A 24,159-nucleotide genomic window follows, 5' to 3' on the forward strand; every position below is an offset into this window, starting at 1 on the left:
GGAGATTTGCCCCTTTACCTCCTAATTACCTTCCTCTGGTCTTGTGGCTAAGCACTGGCACTCCAGCAGCTATTTTGGAACATGAGGTGGCCTTAAATTTGGAGGTAACTCTAGAAAGAAGAACATAAAAATAGTAAGCATTGGAGTCCCTTACTACCAAAGAATCGAAATACCAGCACTGAAATACTCAGCTCTGAATTGTTTTTCTTGAAAAAATTTACATCTCTATGTTTACAATAGAAAATCCGGTGATGTCCTTAAATAAACAAACAAACAAAAACAACAACCAAACCTTATATTGCGCACTGGGGCTTAACTTCTCGTAACTAACGTAGTGCACTAATGATTCTTAATCTAATTTTACTATGATTGCCACATAGTTTACTGCAGTGTAGGCTCAAGTGGTTACACGTTTGTTTTACCTCCATGAAAAAGCTAGAGAAATGGTGTAAGTCTGCATCGTGTTCTGCAATGTCTGAAAGAGCCTGCAGGTCAAAGATAGCAGAGTCATACTCCCTGAATATCACAGACAAGCACACATTCTGGGATGTGGTGTAGATCATTTGCCTTTTGTACATCTTCAGTCTTTAGAGAGTCAGTCTGACATGGGAGTCCAGAAATCCTTTGGTCTCTTGTAGTGCTTCTCTTCTTTTCCACCACCCTGGCCTCCCTACCTGCTACAACTTCTTGAGGTGTCATGGGGATACTCATGTGCCCAATGGCTCCTGTTCTTGGGAGGCCAACAGTGGATCTTGGCATGTTTTCCCCCAGCTGTACTGACATATGAATAACCTATAACACTCTAAGTTTAAGGTCTATAGCATGATTATTTGATATATGTGTACACTGCAAAATGATGCCACAATATTTTATCTTAAATATTCTCACTAAACACACACACACACGTTATTTATATGGGGGGGGGGTAGAGGTGTAAATATTGTGGTAACTTTCAACTATATAATGCAGTGTTTCTGACTAGTCACCATGCTGTACACAGCAGGCACACCTTAGAGATCTTGCAGGTTTTGTTCCAGACTACTACAGTAGAGTGGGTACCTCAAAAAGGCTACCAAAATGAATTGTTTTGGTTTCTCAGTGCATAGAAAAGTTAATGTTTACACTATAGTCTATTAAGTGCAATAGCATCATGTCTAAAAACCAGTATACATCCTTACCAAAAAAAAAAAAAAAAAAGTTAACCATCATCTAAGCTTTTAGCAGGTCTTCATCTTTTTGCTGGTGGAGAGTCTTGCCTTCATGTTGGTGGCTGCGGCAATTTCTTAAGACAACAATGGAGTTTGCCATGTCAATGGACTCTGATAGCATTTTACCCACAGTAGAACTTTTTTCAAAACTTGGGTCAGTCCTCTCTGACCCTGTCACTACTTTCTCAAGTTCAAGGAGTATTCTAAATCCTTTGTTGTCAGCCATCTCACACAACCACTTTCTTTGCTCCTCCATAAGAAGCAACTCCTCATGCATTCAAGCGTTATCTTGAGTTTGCAGCAATTTACTCACATCTTCTAGCTCCACTCCTTATTCTAGTTGTCCTGCTATTTCCACCACCTCTGCAGTGACTTCTTCCACTGAAGTCTTGAACCCTCCAAGACATCCGTGAGGGTTGGAATCAACTTCTCCCAAACTCCTGGTAATGTTGGTATTTTGACTTCTTGCCATGAATCATGAATGTTCTTACTGGCATCTAGAATAGCGAATCCTTTCCAAAAGATTTTCACTTGACTTTGCCAGAGCTATCAGAGGAATCACTATCAAGGGCAGTTATAACCTAATTACATGTATTTCTTTAATATTAAGACTTGAGAGTCAAAATTACTTCTTGATCCACGGGCTGAAATGTGCAATACCCACATTCAGCTCATTATGCTTTTCTGTCAGAGCTCTTGGGTGACCAGGTGCATTGTCAGTGAGCAGTGATATTTTGAAAATCTTTTTTTCTGAGTAGCTGATCTCAACAATGGGTTTAAAATTTTCAGTAAACCATATTGTAAACAGATGTGCTGCCCTCCAGGCTTTGTTGTTTCATTCATAAAGAAAAGGAAGAGTAGATTTAACATAATTCTTAAGCACCCTAGCATTGGCTTCAACTTAAATTCACCAGCTGCTTTAGCCTCTAACTAGAGAGTTGGCCTGTCCTTTGAAGCTAGGCATTGACTTCTCTCTAGCTGTGAAAGTCCTAGATGGCATCTTTTTCCCATAGAAATCTGTTTTGTCTACATTCAAAATCTGTTGTTTACTGTAGCCACCTTCATAAATTATCTAAGCTAGATCTCTTGAATCACTTGCTGCAGCTTCTACATCAGAACTTGCTGCTTTACCTTGCATGCTGATGTTAGAGAGATGGCTTCTTCCTTAAACCTCGTGACACAACCTCTGCTAACCTCAAGCATTTCTTTAATATCTTCCTCACCTCTCTCAGCCTTCATAGAATTGAAGAGAGTTAAGGCTTTGCTCCTGATCAGGTTTTGGCTTATGGGAATTTGGGTGCTGGTTTGATGTCCTTTCTAAACCACTAAAACTTTCTCTATATCAGCAATAAAGCTGTTTCACCTTCTTATCACTGTATACTCACTTGAGTAGCATTTTTAATTTCCTTCAAGAACTTTTTCTTTGGCACAAGAGGCCTAGCTTTCAGCCTATCTTAGCTTTCAACATAACTTCCTCACTAAGCTTAATTATTTCTAGCTTTTGATTTAAACAGAGGTGTGGAACTCTCACTTTCACTTAGGCCAATTAATAACTCTACAATGACCTCTAATACTGTTGTGTCTCAGGGAATAGGAGAAGGGGGAGAGGTGGGCAGCAGTCAGAACACACACAACATTTAAGTTCGCTGTCTTAATATGGGCACAGTTTCTGGCCCCCCAAAACAGTTACCATAGTTACATCAAAGATCACCATAGCAAATATGATAATGAAGAACAGATTTGAAATGAGAATCAACAATATGTGACCCAGAGACATGTAGTGAGCACATAATGTTGGGAAAATCTGAAAGACTTGCTCAACAGAGGGTTGCCACAAACCTTTTCATAAAACACACAGTTATCTGTAAGGGGCAATAAAGCGGAGCATAAGAAAACAAGGTATGCCTGTACACCCTCGAACTTACTCATGTTATAACCAGAAGTTTTCACCCTCTGACCAACATTTCCCCACTCCTCTCACCCTCTGGAGCACAACTGTACTCTGTCACATACAGTTCATCTTTTCTAAATTTCCCCTGTAAGTAAGTAGTTGTCTTTCTCTGATTTATTTCCCTTAGGATGACTCTCAAGATCCATCAATATTGTTGCAAATGACAGGACTTTTGGGGTTTTTTTTAATGGCTGAAAATATGCCATTTTGTATATGTATTTATGTCACATTCTCTTTATCCATGAATTTGTTGATGGGCACTTTGGTTTTTCTATGTCTTAGGTATTATAAATATTGCTGCAGTGCACTTGGAGGTGCAGATATCTTTTTAAGATCATAATTTCATTTCCTTCAAATATATACCTAGAAATAGAATTGCTGTATCTTAAAGTAGTTCTTTTTTTTTGAGTAACTGCCATACTGTTTTCCATTATGACTTAACCAGTCTACATTCCCACCAATAGACACTGTCTTTAAATGGGAATAACTATTGGCCAGTCCCATTTCTATCATGAGAACATTACACACATTCATAGTATAACTTACATATGCTGTTATACAACAGTTTTCCATTCTTAAGAGTGAAGAGAAGAAAAGAGATGAACAAAAAGTGAACCCTATTCAGCCCTGGGCATGTTATTATTTGTATCTTTCATTAGGCCTTAAATTCCTTGAGGGAAAGTACTCCTCTTTATGTTCAATATCAAGCATAATGATGGGCACATTTTAACTGTTTTGTCATTTATTTGTTGAATGAGTGAGTGTGTGATAACTAGGCAAATGTTTACTGCTGGAATGGTGGCTGTCCTAGCATCAGCTGCAACACAGAAGGAATAATGGATGGCAATGAATCCTTGCTCTGCTTAATGCAGTTCAAAAAAGATTACTAATGCCAGAGAGTAAAATAGGGTCCTGGCCATCTGCATCCACACATTCATGGAAGGGGTCAAAGTGGGGGTGGAGCATAAGTGGAGTTAAAAGAGAATAGGTGGGGCACCTGGGTGCTCAGGGGGTTAAGCCTCTGTCCTTGGCTCAGGCCATGATCTCAGGGTCCTGGGATCGAGGCCCACATCGGGCCTACATAGGGCTCTCTGCTCGCCTCTCTGCCTACTTGTGACCTTTCTCTCTCTCTCAAATAAATGAAGTCTTAAAAAATTCAAAATAGAATAAAATAAAATCTTTAAAAAATTTTGGTGGCTAGCACTCCATTCCCATTTCTGACAGAAGGCTTCATCACCATTTGTTCTTTTAAATAACCCAGCTTCCCATTTTGTAGCATTGGCTCAAAAGTCAGAAAAGTTAAATAGAATCATAAAAAGCAGCATATTGAACACTCATGCTATCTGAATGAAAAACATATGGTAATGATATAGAAACTGTGATCATTATTTTTCCCCATCACTAGTTTTGGTTTGTCTGCCTTTCACAATGTAAGAATGAAACACTTTTACAGAACAATTCAGAAAGTTAGAAGATGCTGGGTATGAAAAATGACTTTCATTTTTGGGCAGATGTGATATATCTTCAAGAATCTATTTATATCTGACAGCTGTCCCTGTCTTTGAAAAACTTTATTTAAAAAAAAAATGTAGCATGATGAAAGACTCTACAGGTTTCTGCACAGAATCTTTGGTAAGACTTTTGCTGCTTGGATTTACAGATAGTAACTAAGAGAACAACCAAACACTTTGTAAAGATAGCTATTTTTATTTATTTAACTATACTTGAAAAAATATAATTAGGTGTGTGATTTTGTAAAGAGATGACAAGTTACTATCTTCATTTCACCCAAAAGCTGGACATTTGTACTTATTCGATCATAAAGTTCTCCTGAAAAATCCTAATGAGTGGCCCAGATAGAGGAAACTGTGTAGGATTTATTAATAACTCCACTTTTAAAAATGGTTTGGGTGACAGTTAAGCAAGTGAATAGTCAAATTTTCAAAATTTGGATTCTTACCATTAACAGAATGAGCAACAGTTAAAAAAAAAAAAAAGGAACCATAGAAGTAATGGTTAAGCAAACTTAAAACAATCTAAAATTAAAGATAGAAAATAATTTCAAAGAATTCAACCTAAGTGAACATTGACTCAGATTGGTATAATTTATATATGTGTATTCCATACGTCCTTGAAATAAGTCTGTAATGACAGAATAGCAAACCAACACATAATCACAAAATATATTACTATGATGAAAATAATAATAATGTGCTATTGTGATTATTTTTATATTGAGTACATGCATAAGCCAGGTGCCATGCTGAATGTTTAACACGTCATTCCATTTATTCCTCAATAAAGCCCTATTTCCATACAGTAATTGCATGTTTTTCTAATTGAATTAAACATTGCCACTACCTATATTTCATAGAAGAGGGAAGAGCAGGGTGGTTCTAGTTCAAGGTGAGCATATAGGAGGATCCTGGACATACAGCTACATATGGAACATTTTTCTTAAGCAAGAAAATACTAGCTGAGCAACTTCTACACCATGGACATATGGGCGGGGGGAGCAGGTAGGAAAGACTCAGACAAAATCTCACTGTAAACTCAACCCTAGCTCAGTGACATGCAATCAGGAAGGAACTCACCCTGATTTTCTCCTTGCGGAGCAAATGGTTTGAACTGAACATCTGGCACCCTAACTTTTAAGACCTGCACTTGAGAGACAAAGCATCCATCTTTGAAAGCCACAAGGACTTGCATCCACAAGATTCACAAGGTAATCACAAACTGAGAAATCCAAAGAGATTTTTTCAGACTCAACATTCCAAGACTCAGTGCACAGACAGCCCAGTCTTCTGTGAAAGAAACCTTCTTGCTTATCTTAAAGCTTCAGCTGGAGAAACAGGTATCTAATTTAACAGACATCTAGAAACCTACTGAAAGAGGACAGGAGTCCCCACTGCCTCATGCCAGCTGCCTGGTATCTCTTGGAAAGGAGCTGTACACTCATCTGGCACTCCCAATTTTTTCCACTCCAATCCAAGGGATACTTCTAAATCACCTGGCTTTGGTGAAAAGTGGGTCTTGCACATGAAGGTCCTTCAGTGCTGTTACAAATGGAGAAACACTTCTTAACTGGCTTCCCCACCAAACGCACAGCAGAGACAGCAGACTTAAACAGATCTAGGGGCTGACTACAATCCTCTCCAGAAGCCTCAGAAGGTGGGCACCATCTTAACACTATGCCACTGCCCTGGCCCACACGGTTGATATCTCCATAAAAGGAGCCTGTGGCTGGTGGCCAGCCAGGCTTGTGTTCAAGGGTTCAATGGATAGTAGCAAAGAAAGAGTTCCTAACTGGTTATCAGCCAGGGCTCAGTGCAGAGGGAACAGACTAATGTCTATCTCCCAGTTTTCTCCTGAATCAAGTATGTGTGCCTACATTAAAAGATGCTGACTTCCAGTCAGCCTGAAACTAGTTGCTGACTGAGAGCTTCCTATTTGGAACTCTGACAGGACTTAACACAATCTCAACTACTGGGAGCCACTGAAAACAAAGTAGATTGCTTTTATAATCAAAAAGGTCTGAAAGACAATGGAAAGCTAGCAGCTGAATGGTAAACTCCTACACAAAGCCAGTTCTCAGAACTGGGAGGAATGGCTATTGTATCTAATGCATAGAAACTAAATAGAGAATCAAGGAAAATATAAAACATCAGAAAAAGTCCTAAATGAAATGGAGATAAGTGATTTCCTGATAAAGATTTCAAAATAGTGGTTATAAAGATGCTCACTAAACTCAGGAGATGAATGAATATGGTGAGAACTTCAACAAAGACATAAAAAATATCTAAGAGCACCAAAAAGAACTAACAGAGCTGAAGAAATACAAAAACTTAACCAAAAAGTACAATAGTCGGGATCAATGACCTTAAAGATGGGTCAGTAAAACTCATCCACCAAGAGAAGAAAAAGTTTTTACAAAGGATGAAAAAGAGTGAAGACAACTTAAGAGATATATGGGAAAATAGCACCTAAGCCAGCATTCATTTTATAGTGGTTCCAAAAGGAGAAAAGAGGATATAAAACTTCATTGAAATAATGGCTGAAAACTTCCTTAACCCAGGGAAGGAGACATCCAGGTCCAGGAAGCCCAAAGAATCCCCAGTAAGATTACTCAAAGAGACCCACAAGACAGATTATACTTAAAATGGCAAAATTAGAGGCAAGAGAAAAGCAACTTGTTACACACAAGGGACATCCCCCTCCCTAATAAGATAGAAACGTTGCAGGTCAGAAGAGAGGGCATAATATATTCAAAGGGCTGGAAGGAAAAAAAAAAAGTACCAAACAAGAGAACCCAGCAATGATGTCCTTTACAATTGAAGGTCTGAAAGACAGACCTCGCTTGAAAGAGCTTGTTTTCCAGACAAGCAAAAGCTAAAGGAGTTGATCACCCACTAGACTGGCTTTATAAGAAATGTTAATGCTAATTAGTAACATGAAAGCATAAAAATGTAAGTTTCATGGCTAAAGGTAGAATATACAGGAAAATTCAAATTAATCTTATGATGTAAGGTTGTTAGATTAATCACTTATAAACTGTTATGAGGATTAAAATTAGTAAATGTAACTATAATAAAAAATAATTTGTTAAGGGACACATAAGACAGAAAGATGTAAATTGTGATATCTGTAGTAAAAATATTGAGCTTTAAATACATTTAGACTTAAGTTGCTATCAATTTAAAACAGAATGTTATCAGTAAGTTACTTATGTAACTTTTGGGAACCACAAAATAAAATCCCATAGTAAATATGCAAAAGTTAAAGAGAAAGAAATCTAAGCACGTCATTTATAAAGATCCATCTTAGGAAGAAATCTTACCATGCCACTTAGAAAGAAACCATCAAATCGTAAAGGAAGAGAGCAAAAGAGGGAGCAAAGAAACTTAAGACAGCCAGAAAATAATTCACAAAACAGCAATAAGGACATATTTATCAATAATTACTTTCAATGTAAATGGACTAAATTCTTTAATCAAAAACACATTGAGTGACCAAATAGATAAAGACAACACCCAACTGTCTATAAGAGACTCACTTCAGATATAAAGATACACACAAACTGAAAGCAAAGGAGGGAAAAAGATAGTCCATGCAAACTGAATACCAAACGAAAGCTAGGTAGCTACCCTTACATCAGATAAAATAGGCATTATGACAAAGATTTGTAATATGATAAAAGAAGGTCAATCCAGCAAGAGGATATACTGTTTATTAATAATTGTGCAACCAACATAGGAGCATCTATATGTAAAGAGTAAATACTAACAGACATAAAGGGAGAAATAAAAAGCAGTATAATAATAGTAGGGGACTTTAATCCCTCACTTTCATCAAGAGCTAAATCATTCAGACAGAAAAACAATAAGAAAACTTTGATCTTAAGTGATATATTGGACCAGATGGGCTTATGAGACATATAGAATATCCCATCCCAAAACAACAGGACATGCATACCACTCAAGCACACATGGCACTTTCTCCAGAATATTTGCAGGTACAAAAGAAGTCTTAATAAATGTAAGAATACTGAAATCATGTCAAGCATCTATTCTGACCACAATGGGAAGCAGCTAGTTAGAAGAAAACTGGAAAGTTAAAAAGTACATGGAGATTAAACAGCATGCTAGTGAACAATGAATTGGTCAAAAAAGAAAAATTTTTAAATTACCTTGAGACAAATGGAAATACAACATACCAAAACTTATGGGATGCAGAAAACAGTTCTAAGAAAGAAGTTCATTTCAGTGAATGCCTATATCAAAAACAAAGACCCTGGGTTTATGCCTCAAGGAACCAGAAAAAGAAGAACAAAGTTCAAAGTTGGTCAAAGGAAAGAACAAAAATCAGTGCAGAAATAAATGAAATAGAGACTAAAAAGACAATAGAAAACATCAATGAAGCTAAGAGCTGGTTCTTTGAAAAGCAAACAAAATAGACAAACCTTCAGGTAGACTCACCAATTTAAAAAAAAAAAAAAAAGAGGACTCAAATATTTTCAAAAATGAAAAAGGAGATGTTAACTGATATCAAAGACACACAAAGGCTCATAATAGACTACTAGGAAAAATTATAAATCAATGAAAAGGACAACCTAGAAGACATGCTTGAATTTTTAGAAACATACAACTTACCAAGACTGAGTCATACAGAAATATAAAATCTGAACAGACTGATTTTTAGTGAGGATATTAAATCAATAATCAAAAATCTCCCAAGGAACAAAATTCTAGGATCACATAGTTTTAACAGTGAATTCTACCAAACATTTAAAAAGAGAGAGAGAGAGAGAAAGAAAAGAAAGGAATTACTGGCAAACTGTTCCCAAAACAGAGGAAGCAAGAACACCTCCAAAGAGTTTTTATGAGGCCAGCCTTACTCTGATACCAGTACCTGACAAGAACACCATCAAAGAAGAAAATTATAGGCCAACATCCCAGATGGACATAGATGCAAAAATCTTCAACAAAATATTAGTAAGCCAAATTCAGTGATACATTACAGGTAGCCCCTGCTTTCCAGAAGTTCATGTTACACCACCTCACTTTTACAGAAGACCTACATTAGCACCTATTTTATTTTAAAAGCCATTAACATAGTAATATAGGTCTTTCATAAAGTCAAAGTGGCTTAACACAATATTTTGGAAAGCATGAAATTCTCCATTTTACTCCATTTCAGCTTATGAAAGGTTTTATAGGAACGCTCTTTTAGAGAGTGGAAGAAACCTATAAAAGGATCATATACCCTCATCAAGTGGTATGTATTCCGGGTTGCAGGGTTGGCTCAACATTTGCAAATCAGGGTGATATAACACATTAAAAAAGAAAGGTTAAAAAGGTTAAAAATCTTATGGTCATCTCAATAGATGCAGAAAAAACCCTTGCAAAATTCAACATCTACTGATGATGAACTCTAAACAAAACTTTCAAAACTTAAAAAATTTTTGTAAGTTACATAAGTAAGCCCATAGCTAATTCATACTGTGGTCAACAGGTGAAAGTTTTGACTCTAAGATCAGAACAAAACAAGTATGCCCACTCTTGCCACTTCTATTCAACATAATATTGGAAATTCTAGTCAGTGCAATTAGGCAAGAAAAATAAAAGGCAAGGTTCCTTCTTAAATTGGAAAGAAACAAGTAAAATTCTCACTATTTGCAGATGACATCATATATATAAGAAACCCTAAAGTCCACCAAAAAAGATAACTGTTAGAACCAAAACAAACTAAATAAAACTGCAGAACACAAAACCAATATACAAAAATTGGCTGCATTTTGTACACTAATAAACTAATTATCAGAAAAGGTGAATTAAACAATCCCATTCACAGTCATATCAAAAATTCCTAGAAAATACCAAGGAATTTAACCAAGGAAGTAAGAGATCTGTACACCAAAAACTAAGAAACTGATTAAAGAAATTGAACAGGATATCAGTAAATGTAAATATATTCTGTGCTTATGATGAATTAAAGTCATTAAAATGTCTGGAAAACATTGGGGAAGTTATGTGCTATGGTCAGTGCTGTGAAGTGTGTAAACCTGGCGATTCACACACCTGTACCCCTGGGGCTAATAATACATTATATGTTTATAAAAAAATAAAATAAATTTTTAAAAATGTCTGTGCAACCCAAAGCAATCTAAAGATTCAATGCAATCAAAATTCTAAATTTTATCACAATAACAGTGGCATTTTTTTACAGAAATAGAACAATCCTAAAATAGGTATGAAATCACAAAAATGCCCCAAATAGGTAAAGCAACCTGAAGAAAGAAAGAAAAAACTAGAGGCATTATGCTTCCAGATTTCAAACTATATTACAAAACTGTAGTAATCCAAATAGTATGGTATTGGTGTATTAGACACATAGATTAATGGAACAACAGAGCCCAGAAATAAACCCATGTTTATATGGTCAAATAATTTATGACAAAGGAACCAAGAATATATAAATGAGAAAAGACATTTTCTTCACTAAATGGTGTTAGGAAAACTGGACATATATATACAATAAAACTGGACCACTCTCTTACACCATACAGAAAAATTAACTCAAAATAGACTAAAGAATATAGATGGTAAGCAGCTTGATAATGAGCTTGGCCATGATTTTTTGGATTTGTTACTAAAAGCAAAAATAATCAAGTGGGATTACATCAAACTAAAGAGCTTCTGCACAGCAAAGGAAATGAACAAAATGGAAAAGCAGCCTACAGAATGGGAGAAAGTATTTGTAAATCATATATCTGATAAATGGTTGATATCCAAAATATATAAAGAATTCCTACAACTCAACAACAAATATCCCAAACAATCCATTAAAATATGAGGAGAGGATTTAAATAGACATTTTTCTGAAGATATGTAGATGGTCAGCAAGTACACTAAAAGGTATTCAACATCACCAACCATCGAGAACCACATCAAAGCATTCAGCAAATCAAAACCACATTGAAATCATCTCACACTGGTTAGAATGACAATCATCAAAAAATACAAAAATGCTGGCAGTGATGTAGAGAAAAGAGAATGCTTGTGCACCACTGGTGGGAATGCAAATTGATGCAGCCTCCATTGGAAAACAGTATGGAGGGTCCTCAAAAAATTAAAAATAGAACTATTGTCCAATCTGTGATTCCATTTCTGGGTAAATGAAAATGAAGGTAGGTTGAGATCACAGTTGTGAAGCTGGAAAATCCTGAGCTCATCTCCTCCCATGGAAACATCAAAACTACAACTACATATGTTTCTCTCTGGAAATGACATATAAACTAACAAAACAGTTCTTCCACAACTGAATGTATAAAGATGAAGCCACACCGAGATAGGTAGGAGGGGCAGAGAGGCATGCTGTTTAGAATCCACTCCTCCAGCATAGGAACTCACAAGTGGAACCAGATATCACAAGTACAGAGGTCCACCCTGAGGAGACAAGGGTTGAAGGCTCACATCAGGCATTCCTATCCTGGGAACCTGCATCAAGAAGATCAGCCTATAATTTTTGAAAATTAGTGGGGCTTAACTATGGGAGAGCCAGAGGGCTACGGAAAACAGAGATTCTGCTCTTAAAGGACCCATGCACAAACCCAATCCTAGACTCAGCACAGAACCCTCGGTTTATAAAGTGCCAGGGCCTTATATGAAGGAGATAGACTAATTTTTAGAGTGTGTTCTGGAGGGGTAGATCTTTTCCCAGGAGCAGAAGCACAGACTGATACCATTTTTCTTAATCTCCTTCTATCTACCTGGCCCAGCACTAGCAGACACCATTTCTGACACTCTCCATTTACCTTACTAGTACCATTCACTCTGCCCACCAGGATCCTGCAGCTTTTTTTACAGTAAGGCATCACAGCCAGCCAGATTGGGGCCAACCTCACCCACCAACATGCCTTGGGCATATGCAGCCCAAAGAGGACACCACTGGAACCCCTGGTTCTGGTGACCAAAGGGAATTACATGACTGGACCCTACAGGACACCTTCTATATAAGGCCAGTCCTTCAAAACTGGGAAATATAGCTGATCTACCTAACACAGAGAAACAACCATATAATGTCAGGCAAAATGAGGAGGCAGGGGAATATGTTCCAAATGATAAAACAAGACAAAACCTTTTTAAAAAACTAAATGAAATGGAGAAAAGCAATGTACCCAATAGAGTTCATAGTAGTAGTCAAAAAGATACCCAACTCAGAAGAAAGGGTGAACCCAAAAAGAACTTCAAAAGAGAGAATGTTAAAAAAAAAAAAATTAGACCTGGGGTACCGGTGTGGATCAGTTGGTTAAGCATCGAACTCCTGGTTTCAGCTCAAGTCGCTGTCAGGATTGTGAGATTAAGCCCCACATTGGGCTCAGAATGGAATCTGCTTGAGATTCTTTCCCTCTCCCTCCTCCTCTGCTCCTCTCCTCCACTTACATATTCACTCTCTCTCAAATAAGTAAGTCAATAAAATCTTTTTAAAAATTAGAAACCAGACCTGAGGAAAACAATGACTGAAATGAAAAATACACTAGAAGGAATCAACAGCAGATTTCATGATCCAGAACACACACATTAGCAATCTGGAAGACTGAGTAACGGAAATCACCCAAGCTGAACAACAAAAAGAAAAAAAGAAATTTAAAAGTTGAGGGTAGTTCAAGGGAACACTTGGGACAAAGTCAAACCAACATTTGCATCTTAGGAGTTTCAGAAGAAGAGAAAGGGACAGTAAAGTTGTTTGAAAAAGTAATAGCTGGAAATTTTTCTAACCTAGGGAAGGAAACAGACACCTGGGTCTAGGAAGCATAAACATTCCCAAACAAGATGAACCCAGATCCATACCAAGACACATGATAATTAAAATGTCAAAAATTAAACATGAAAGGAGAATCATAAGTCAGCAAAAGAAGAGCAATTAGTTAACACAATTAGTTAATACAAGGGGACCCCCATAAGGCTATTTCAGTTGCTTTTTCAGTAGAAACTGAATATCTAAGGTGACTTCCTTCTAGCCTACAAAGTGTTGAAAAGGAAAAACCTACAATCAAGAACACTCTATCAGGAAAGATTATCATTCAAATTTGAAGGAAAAACAGAGCTTCCCAGACAGAAGTTAAGAGTTCATCCCACTACATCAGACTTACAAGAAATGCTAGAGAGACTTCTTTGAGCATAAAAGAAAAAAAGAGACGTTCTTACTGGTAAAAGCAGAATGTGGGGGCACTTGGGTGTCTCACTTGGTTAAGGATCTTTTTTCAAAGATTTTATTTATTTATTTGATAGAAGGAGCACATGAGTAGGGGGCTGGAGAGAGAGAGAAGCAGACTCCCCATGGATTAGAGAGCCCAACATAGGAATGTGACCCAAGGACCCTGGGACCATGACCCAAGCTGAAGAGATACTTAGCTGACAAAACTACCCAGGTGCCCAAATATCTAACTCTTGAATTCTGGGTTCAGGTCACGATCTCAGGGTTGTGAGATCAAGCCCTGCATTGGGCTCTGTACTAGGTGAGGAACCTGCTTAAGATTTTCTGTCTTCTACTTTTCCTTCTATTTCCCCACCCCTCCTATCTTAAAAAAAAAAAAAATGCAAAATATGGCAAAGGTAGTGGATCAACCACTTATGAAGCTAGTATAAAAGTTAAAAGACAAAATAAAATCAACTATATCTACAATAAGTAAGGGATGCAAAGAATTAATATATGTAAAACATGATGTCAAATATATACACTATAGGGGTGGAAGAGTAATAATGTAGTTATTTTTTTTATTAAATTTATTTTTCAGAAAAACAGTATTCATTATTTTTCCACCATACCCAGTGCTCCATGCAATCTGTGCCCTCTATAATACCCACCACCTGGTACCCCAACCTCCCAAACCCGCACCACTTCAAACCCCTGAGATTGTTATTTTTTTAATCTGTTCAAACTTGAGTGATCAACAACTTAAAATAGACTGCTATATCCACAGGGTGTTATATATGGACCTCATAGTAACCACAAACCTATAATAGATACACAACATATAAAAATAAAGTAATCCAAACATACCACGAAAGAAAGTCCTCAAATCACCAGAGAAGAGAGCCAGTGAAGAAAGGAATAGAAAGAACTACAAAAACAACCAGAAGCAATTAACAAATTGGCAATGAATACATACCTATAAATAACTACTATAAATGTAAGTGGGATAAATTCTCTAAGCAAAGGATATAGGGTAGCTGAATGGATTGAAAAAACAAGACCTGCATCTATGCTGCCTATAAAAGACTTGCATCAGACCTAAAGACACATACAGACTGAAAATGAAGGGATGGAAGAAGATATTCCATGCTAATGGAAACAAACAAAAGTAATACTATATGAAACAAAATAGACTTTAAAACAAAGACTGTCCAAGAAAGACAAATACCATACAATTTCATGCATAGGTGGAATTTAAGAAAGAAACCACCAAAGTGGGGAGAGAAAGAGAGAGAGAGAGGCAAACCAAGAAACAGACTCTTAACTATAGAGAACATACTAATGGTTACCAGAGGAGAGGTGAGTAGAGCCATGGGTTGGATAGGTGATGGGAATTAATGAGTGTACTTGCTGTGAGCACAAGATGATTTGTGGAAGTGGTGACTCACTGTGTTTTGCACCTGAAGCTAATATTACACTATGTGTTGACTACCTGGAATTTAAATAAAAACTTTTTGAAAAAGATAAATGAAACAAAGATTGCAATAAGAGAAAAAGAGCATTACATACTGATAAAGTGATCACTCCAACACAATATAAACAATTATAAATATGTATGCATCCAACATAAGAGCACCTAAATATATAAAGCAAATGTTAAAAGACATACAGAAACTGGCAGTAATACAATAATAGGAGGGAATTTTAACACACCTCTTATATCAGTGGAGAGATCATCTAGACAGAAAATCGATAGGGAAACATTGGCCTGGAATGACACATTAAATGTACAAATACAGAACATTCCATTTAAAACAGCAGACTATTCATCCTTTTCAAGTGCACATGGAACATTCTCCAGGCTAGATCACACGTCAGACCATAAAACGCATCTCATAAATTTATGATAGAAATAATATCAAGCATCTTTTATAATCTCAGTAATATGAAAGCCAAAATTAATTATAAGGAAAAAAATAGGAAAAAAAACACAAACGTGGAGGCTGAACCAAATTAAACAATACATTGAAAGGATCATACACCATAATCAAGGAAGATTGTTCCAATATCCACAAATCCATTAACGTGATACACCACTTTAACAAAATAAAAGATAGGGATGCCTAGGTGGCTCAGTTGGTTAAGCAGCTGCCTTCGGCTCAGGTCATGATCCCAGCGTCCTGGGATCGAGTCCCACATCGGGACTTGCTCGGCAGGGAGCCTGCTTCTCCCTCTGCCTCTGCCTGCCATTCTGTCCGCCTGTGCTCGCTCTCTCTCTCCCTCACTCTCTGACAAATAAATAAATAAAATCTTAAAAAAAAAATAAAAAAATAAAAGATGAAAATCTTAAGATCATCTCAACGATGCACCAAAAGCATTTAACAAAATTCAGCATCCATTTATGATTAAACAACAACAAAAAAAAACTCATAATTGCTCTCTGTTTCTTGGTTTGCTAATATTACACTATGTGTTGACTACCTGGGCGTAGTGGGAACATTCTTCAACATAATAAAGGCCACGTATGACAAAAACCACAGCTAACATCATACACTATGAAAAGTTCAAAGCTCTTTTCTAAAATGAGGATCAAGACATGATGCCCACTCTCACCACTACTATTTAACATAGTCCTGGAAGTCCTACCCATATCAATCAGACAAGAAAAAGAAACAAAATTAGAATAGAAATAGAATTCCTTACCCAACTGGTAAGGAACAAGTGAAACTGTCACTATTTGCAGAGGACATGATCCTATATATAGAAAACTCTGAAGACTCCCCCCCCCAAAAAACTATTAAATTTAATAAATGGATTCAGTGAAACTGCAGGATACAAAATGGCTATATATATATATATAAATGTATTGTTTCTATACACTAACAATCAGGAAAAGAAATTAAAACAATGTCATTTACAATTGCATCGAAAAGAATAAAATACCTACAAGCAAATTTAACCAAGGAAATGAATGGAACTTGAGGGCATTATTCTAAGTGAAATTAGATAAAGGCAAATACTTTGTGTCATTTATAGGTGGAATTAGAAAAAAGAATTCATAAAACAGACTGGTGTTGCCAGAGACAGTGGGTTGGGGAGGTGAGTGAAATGTACAAAGTTCTCATTCTAAAATAAGTCCTCAAGATCATATACAACACAGTGACTATAGTTAATAATACTATATTGTATTTTGAAAGTTGCTAGAACAGTAAATTCTGAAAAATCTCATCCCAAGGGGAAAAAACTGTAACTATGTATGGTAATGGACATGAACTAGACTTACTGGGATAATCATTTTATAATATACACAAATATCAAATCATTATATAGTACACCTGAAACTAAATGTATTATATTTCAATTATATCTCAATTTTTAAAAACCACAAGGAGGTAACAGAGGCACTAATCTTTCAGGGCATATAATTTGAGAGGGTTGATAGGTTAAAATGTTGATAATTACAACTACTCCTTCAGTAAATATTAAAATATTTATTAATATTTTAACATATAATTAAATTAATATATATATGTAAATATATATTAATTTCTATAAATATTATATATTTATATATAATATATAGCTATGTATATATAATTTATAGGTGGAATTAGAAAAAGAATTCATAGAACAGACTGGTGTTGCCAGAGACAGTGGGTCTGGCAATATATATATATATATATAATATATATAATTTATATATTTATATATAATTTATATTTAATATATTATATATAGCTATATATAAATATATAAATTTATTATATAAATTAATATATATTATATATAATAAATATAATATTTATATATAATATATAGCTATATATAGTTATATAATAAAAATATATAATATATAGCTATATATTATATATATTTATTGCTTTATTATATATTTTAATATTTAAAATATTTTAAAAAATTCAGCTAGAGTAGCATTCTCCCAGTGTACTCCCATTCTCATTAAGGAACTGTATTAACTTTATGCAACTGGGTGGGACTAGGGTAGTATTTTTCTTGGGGGTGAAGGAGAGAATGTGAAGAAATCACAACTGATCAGGGTCATTCCCATGGAGAGAAAGGAATATTGGAATTCAGGTACTTCTCAGACATTCTGTCATAGAATATTGGAATAACTCATTTTCTGTCTTTTAAAGTACATTTTAGCCCTGCTCTTGCCCTAGAAGACAAAGAGGGTGCGGGAGCTTTGTTAGGCCCTAATAGTTGCTATTTCCCCTTTCTCTGAAAGGGCAAGACACCAATACTTGATAAAAAGAAAATGCCTAAGAATTCCCTCTGTATCATTAGGCATTAAAGATAGGGCAAAAGGAATCAGTAGTAATCACACACAGGTGAGTCAGGTAACATTTCTTGGCCCCGTGGGGTTTTCTCAGTCTAGCTGAGGGGTCAGAGTTGTCCAGGAATAGTGGTGTAAGCAGGGAAGCTAAGCATGTCGGACAACAGACACACAGTGAAGCCAACCATTGTCTAGGAGCCCAGGGAAGATAACATTCAGAGATTACATGGGAACCAACCCAAAAAGATGAAGGAAGCTTTTCTGGATGAAAAAGGTGGCAAAGTATGTTCTAGAAGGAGTTACTTGAAGGGCACACAGATGTGAGAGAGGCAAGGCTCATTCTCAGAGCCTTCAAGTGCTCATAAGTGGTGGGAGCATCTGCTGCTCAGAAAGAAATGATGGGAGAGGATAGAGAAACAAAAGACGGGACCCAGATTTTGAAGCGCTTTGTGCATCATGTTAATCGTTCTTTAATTGTGGTCACTGGGTACTATTGAAGGCTTCTAAGTGGAGCTCTGATACACTGTTTTACAAAAATTAACACAGGCTGTAGAAGGAAGACAGACTGAAAAGAGAAGAATGGGGTCCTGTGCTGAGGGAGGAGGGGTGCAAGCACAGCACAGCACAGCCGGGGGAGGGGTGCTGCTACGGAGTATTTGCTACAGGAGAAGCAGTGCTGGTCCTGTGTTCGATGCCTACCAAACCACAGGCCTGAAAACCACATGTCAGGCACACACCCTAGAGCTCTGTCTCTTCCAGGCCATCATGCTAGAATCTCGAGCTGCAGAGCCCAAGATTATCTGAGATATTACCCTGTTCTAGCTGCAGATACTCGAGCTGGGCTATCCTGAGAAACCACTTAGACTCTACAAACCCCAGCATTTTTTCAATCTATAAAATAGGAAATATCATATCTCTTGGCCCTTTGGAGAACTAAGTAACATTTATGAATTTCTTTTACAAGTTATAAAATGGATTCCATTCCAAATATAGTGTAGGCCTATTACATAGGGATTTCCACAAGAACCATGACTTTAAAGGATACTCTGGAGACAGGGACTCAGTTCCTGAATTTTAGGAAGAAGGACCAGGCAAGGGGGTTAAAGGCACAAACTCTGATACCAGCCTACTGAGTTGAAGCCTGTCTCTGACCTGCACATGCCCAGGAGCCCAAACCAATTAACTGGATTCTCTGTGCCTTCCTCTCATCTATAAAATGAGGTTTAAAAATACCTCCCCTGCCCAGGGTTCCTAATAAGGTTAAATGACTTCATATAGTTAAGAACTATGGCTGGCCAAGAGCAACTTCTTGGTAAGGGGTAGCTATCACTGTTCTGCTGTGATTGAAATTTAGGACTTGAAATTTTAGGATTTAGGAGTTCAGTCATTATCTTTACTATCATGGATACACAGTATGCAAAGTAAGGGCTGTCCACAGACACCAAGTCCTTATCCCCAGAACCTGTGAATATGGGACGTTACATGACAAAAAGCCATGTAGAGGTTACAGATGGAATTAAGGTTCCTAATCAGGTGACTTTAACATAGGGAGATTACTCTGGATTTTCTTGGTGAGCCCAGTTTCATCACATGACTCCTTTAAAACAGGATTTGACAAGTGGGTAACAGAGGAGATGTAGAAAGATTTGGCCTGCCATTACTAGCCTTTCAAGTGGAGGAAAGGGGCCCAGAACTCAGTGAGACTCTTGGGTGCCATGTAAACTCTGATGTGCAAGGGAGCAAGAAACTAAAAGGTGTTCCCTATTCCCAGTGAATATACAAAATTAAAGTGTAATAGAAAATAAAGTAACAAGGGAACTTAAACTGATTCCTTGAGGGGTTCATTTAAATATGAACTTACTTGTTCAGATAAGGGTGAGGCTTCTAAAGACTTTAAAACCTGAAGTATGAAGACTTGAAGCATTAAGGAGAAGGTGGGATTTAAGCAGAGCCATGCATCTGTGGGGTAGCGGGGAATAACTGTCAACTCTCCTAGGTTCAGTAGCTGGGCCTATGAAATAAACTTACAACAGGCAGATTAGCGAAGATGTTTACTATTACAGTCAGGCGGCATTACAGGGGGAAAAAATGAATACCCTGAAAAGATGTGCAATTTGAGAACTTAGAGAATATAAGGCAGGGAGATGAGGGAGGTATAGGCCATGTAAGGGACTGTAAATGATTTTTAGGAAAGAAGAATGGGCTCTCAGAAGAGTAGACGGGAGGTCTGATAATGTGTGCCCAAGTTTATCTTGGTATAGCATCTACTTCTAATCTCCTCTTCTGTGGCAAGAGTCAGTTTCCCTATGATAAAACTCTAGGGAAAGGATGGAGGACAATAGAGTTCCTTTTTGAAAGACCTGTCTTTAGGCAGGTAAGGAAAGTTGGGAGAGAGTCTCTCCCTGTATCTGCTGTTTTTCAAATGGCTTCAGCTCAGAATAATTCTTACACAAAAGAAGAATCATTTAGGATGGTATATTTCTCCACCTTTCACCTTCAATAAGTAGTTCTTAATCCCTCCAGGAGTCAGAGATGGATATGGTGTGGTGTCTGCCCTTGGCACTGGAAGGAAGAGTTGAGAGCTTTGAAAAGAGAAGCACTAGCTGCTGAGTGGAGCACAGAGGCAGGGGTGTTGTGGCATTTGTGATGAATAGTAATTGTGGATATGACCAGGTTGCACGAGGTGAAGGTTCACACAAGCTGACTGATAAGACACTATGTCAGTCTTTTCAAATCTGGCTGCACGTCGGAAACCCCAAAGGGAACTTTACAGAATCATCTGCTGTACAAGTGGTTCCTAGATAGCTCTGTTAAGAACAAACTGACCAAATACAATTACCAATGGATCTTGCCACACAACCAGAGTTGAGAACAACTGGAACAGGTCACACAGTGGACACTGGATTATAGACGCTCCAAATATCAGATGACCTGAAGCCAGTGAGTGGTAGAGTGCTGTGGACCAGGCAAAATGGAGGGGCTCCCTATCCAAGTGGCTAAGTATCATGGAAAGTAAGACATGCTTTCATGTGCTGACATAGTCATGGTGAAGGGGTAGGAAGGAAAGAGTATGCAAACAGGGACTAGCTAAATTGTCAACCCCTGAGGACATGCCGATACTCACTGCCTCACCCCGGGGTACCCAGAACCTCACCTCACGCAACGTAAGAATGGACAGGTATTTGTTGAATAAATATATGGAAAAAAATCTAGAAAAGTGGAAGCTGCAGAATATGGTATAACCAGTTTCACAATATGGAAACTCAAGAGGATAAATGTTTAGAGAAAAAGTGTGAATTCAGTTTTAGACTTACTAAGTTCAAGGAAACCGATGTGATAATAAGGGTTCCAACAGTTGACAAGCCTATCTGGTATATAACGGGAAGTCCTCGGGCTCCTGAGTTTCTGTAAGTTTGTCACCCCCTTCATTTCATTTGGATGTGACCAGGGGACTAAAATATGCATTATACTGCTAAAAGGCTAACTCTACCCTGAGATCCACTGAGTGCCACTAGAGGGTATGACGTCTGCTACAGAGAATTGCTGACTGACAAAGACACTAAGAATAGTCACAATGGAGAAGCAACATGGAAACCACGGAGCCTATGCTGTGCAGCCATCCTAAATTGAAATAGGACAAGATTAAGGCTATAGGGAATGTATATAAATTTCAAAGCAATATGCCTCCTCAATCCAGCATATCCCACCCAACAAAACACATACCCCTAAAGGCAATCATGGGTCCAAAGAGCCTGTGTAGTTCATTCCTGACTTTTGTGGGAACCATAATATCATATGCCAAAGGGAAGATGTCGATGCAAAGTCAGAAATCAACACTATCTCTGATTTCTCGGAGTTCAACACTAACATTTTAACTTAAAAAGTGTTCTCTATTATTGGGACGCCTGGGTGGCTCAGCAGGTTGAGCATCTGATTCTTGATTTTGGCTCAAGTCATGATCTCATGGTTGTGGGAGCCAGTCCACACACGGCTCCGCACTTTGTGAGAGGCTTGCTTAGGATTCTCTTTCTCCTCTCCCTCTCCCTCTGCTCCTCTCCCCACTCTTGTGTACATATGATCTCTAAGATAAATAAACATTTAATAAATAAAATGAAAATGTTCCCCATTATTTATAGCTTGATTTTTTTAGTGATTTCCTATAGATTATTTCGATGAAAGCTGAAAATCTTGGTTATTCTATACTATGTAGCTAAAATTAATAAAATAGACCCTCTCTTTAGTGAGTCATCGATTTTCCTTTCATGGTCCCCACGCAATCTGGATCAGTTAGTAGTCCGGTGGTCTAAGGCGTGTGCGTGTCAGGGCTAAAAACAGAACCTTAACACTGACTGAAGGGAGGGCCGGCCAATGCTACCATCTAGGTGAAGAACAACAGGTTAATTAACAAGGCAAGAAGGGAGAAATGGGACTATGGAGAGGGAAGAGAGAAGTCGACCCAGCTTTTCAGTACTTAACCCACCTGCCCCATTCATCATATTCAGGAAATGAGGAAAATAAATATTAATACCATAGAGAGGAGAACGGATTTTCAGTTACCTCCTAACCTATGATCCCTCTTTACCTTTGGAAGAAAAAGCATCTGAAGCTGAGAAAACAAAAGTGACTCAGACCTATAAAGCTACTTATCCTTCTGAAGTCAAAATGATCCATAGTCTCACTTACAAAAAAGTCTACTTACTACTTTATGAACCATTTTTATGAATTATTTTATGAACCATTTTTATAACCTTAAGTTACTGATGTTCCCTGGGAACTGTAGATACAGAATTCCTCAAAATCTATCCTGAACATTCTATGTGATTATCCTCTTAATTCATCCACCAGAACTTGCCAGGCCATCAGTTCTTTTACCCTTCTGTTCCTTCAAACCCTGTTACCAAATACATGGTGATCTTCCTTCCTAGAACCAGAAGCACTACCAGCCCTGGCATCCATCCAAATGATTAATGTGCCCACACAACACTTCTGTTTGTGCAAATGAAGATAAACACATTTATGAAGTTGTCAGGACGTATGGCCCTTTCCATTGTCTGTTTGCTGATCCCTGAGCTTGTCTTGGGAACTTTCTTCATACTTCTGATATCCTTCTCCCAATCTTTCTGTTTCCCTGTATTCTCTCCCTCTGTTAAAACAGGAACCGATCTGCTGTCATCAGTCTGTCTTTGATAGAAACACTTTGAGACAAAATGCCACCTCTTTTAAATTATCCCATTCAATGCCTGTATGAACCAATCTCTACCTGTGTAACAAAGAGTTTTGTTTTCTGTTTAGAGTTGAAAGAGTTTCTCAGCTGAATATTTAAAAGGGATGACTTTAAATGCTTTGAAGATTGATTAAATAAATAAATGCCCAGAAGATAAATATGCTTCAGATGTTAAGCTGCCTGAAGAAAAGAAGAAAGCACCCCCCTAAAGCAATTAGATCTTTGGACCACAACCTTTTCTTTCTTTTACCCCATCTCTTAACCTCATTTTCATTCTATTGCTCTGCCCACAGCTGCCTCTATGGTCTAGGGCCACAGCCAGTTCTCATGGTGCCCTCTGTCACACCAAGAGCAGAGAGCCCAAGTACAACCCTATTAACTATCTATTAGAATCTCTCAGGAGGCTCTTTATCAAACTGCTACTTCCTTCTGGTGTGTTTCCTCTTCATTTTTCTACATTCCCACTGGCACCATGCTGCTCTAAGCCTTATCTTCTACCACCCCAGTTAAGAATCAGTGCTAATACCCCGTTGGAGGAAGAAAGGAAGAAGGGATGTTTATGACCATTCCCCATCCTGGTGACCATGCAGGAGCACTTCGGAAGAGCAATCGTGTTAGCATCCGGAATGCTCAGGACTGTATTGAGAAGGAGGTGGTCAAGAGATTCTGCATGGACTGAGGACAGGGAGCTTGCAGCCTGGCAGTGTGAAAAGGCATCGATCTCTGACCCACCGAGATACTCATCACTGGGAATTCAGGTGTTAATACACACGGACACCAATACAAC

At 37.6% G+C, this 24,159-nt stretch overlaps 1 protein-coding gene and 1 long non-coding RNA gene across 4 annotated transcripts in view; one reads left to right on the forward strand and one right to left on the reverse strand.

Annotated features, from left to right (window-relative positions):
* DLGAP1 (DLG associated protein 1) overlaps window positions 1-24,159 on the forward strand; it is an 871,327-nt gene that overhangs the window by 419,093 nt on the left and 428,075 nt on the right. The gene's annotated exons all lie outside the window — the stretch shown is intronic.
* Window positions 1-24,159, reverse strand: part of LOC123386922 — a 194,923-nt gene that overhangs the window by 89 nt on the left and 170,675 nt on the right. The window contains exon 5 of the long non-coding RNA XR_006602059.1: window positions 30-110. This is a non-coding gene — a long non-coding RNA (uncharacterized LOC123386922). The remainder of the gene's footprint in view (window positions 1-29; window positions 111-24,159) is intronic.

This window comes from Mustela putorius, unplaced genomic scaffold (assembly GCF_011764305.1).
Source record: "Mustela putorius furo isolate JIRA1106 unplaced genomic scaffold, ASM1176430v1.1 tig00003858_pilon_pilon_pilon, whole genome shotgun sequence".
Taxonomy (NCBI): domain Eukaryota; kingdom Metazoa; phylum Chordata; class Mammalia; order Carnivora; family Mustelidae; genus Mustela; species Mustela putorius.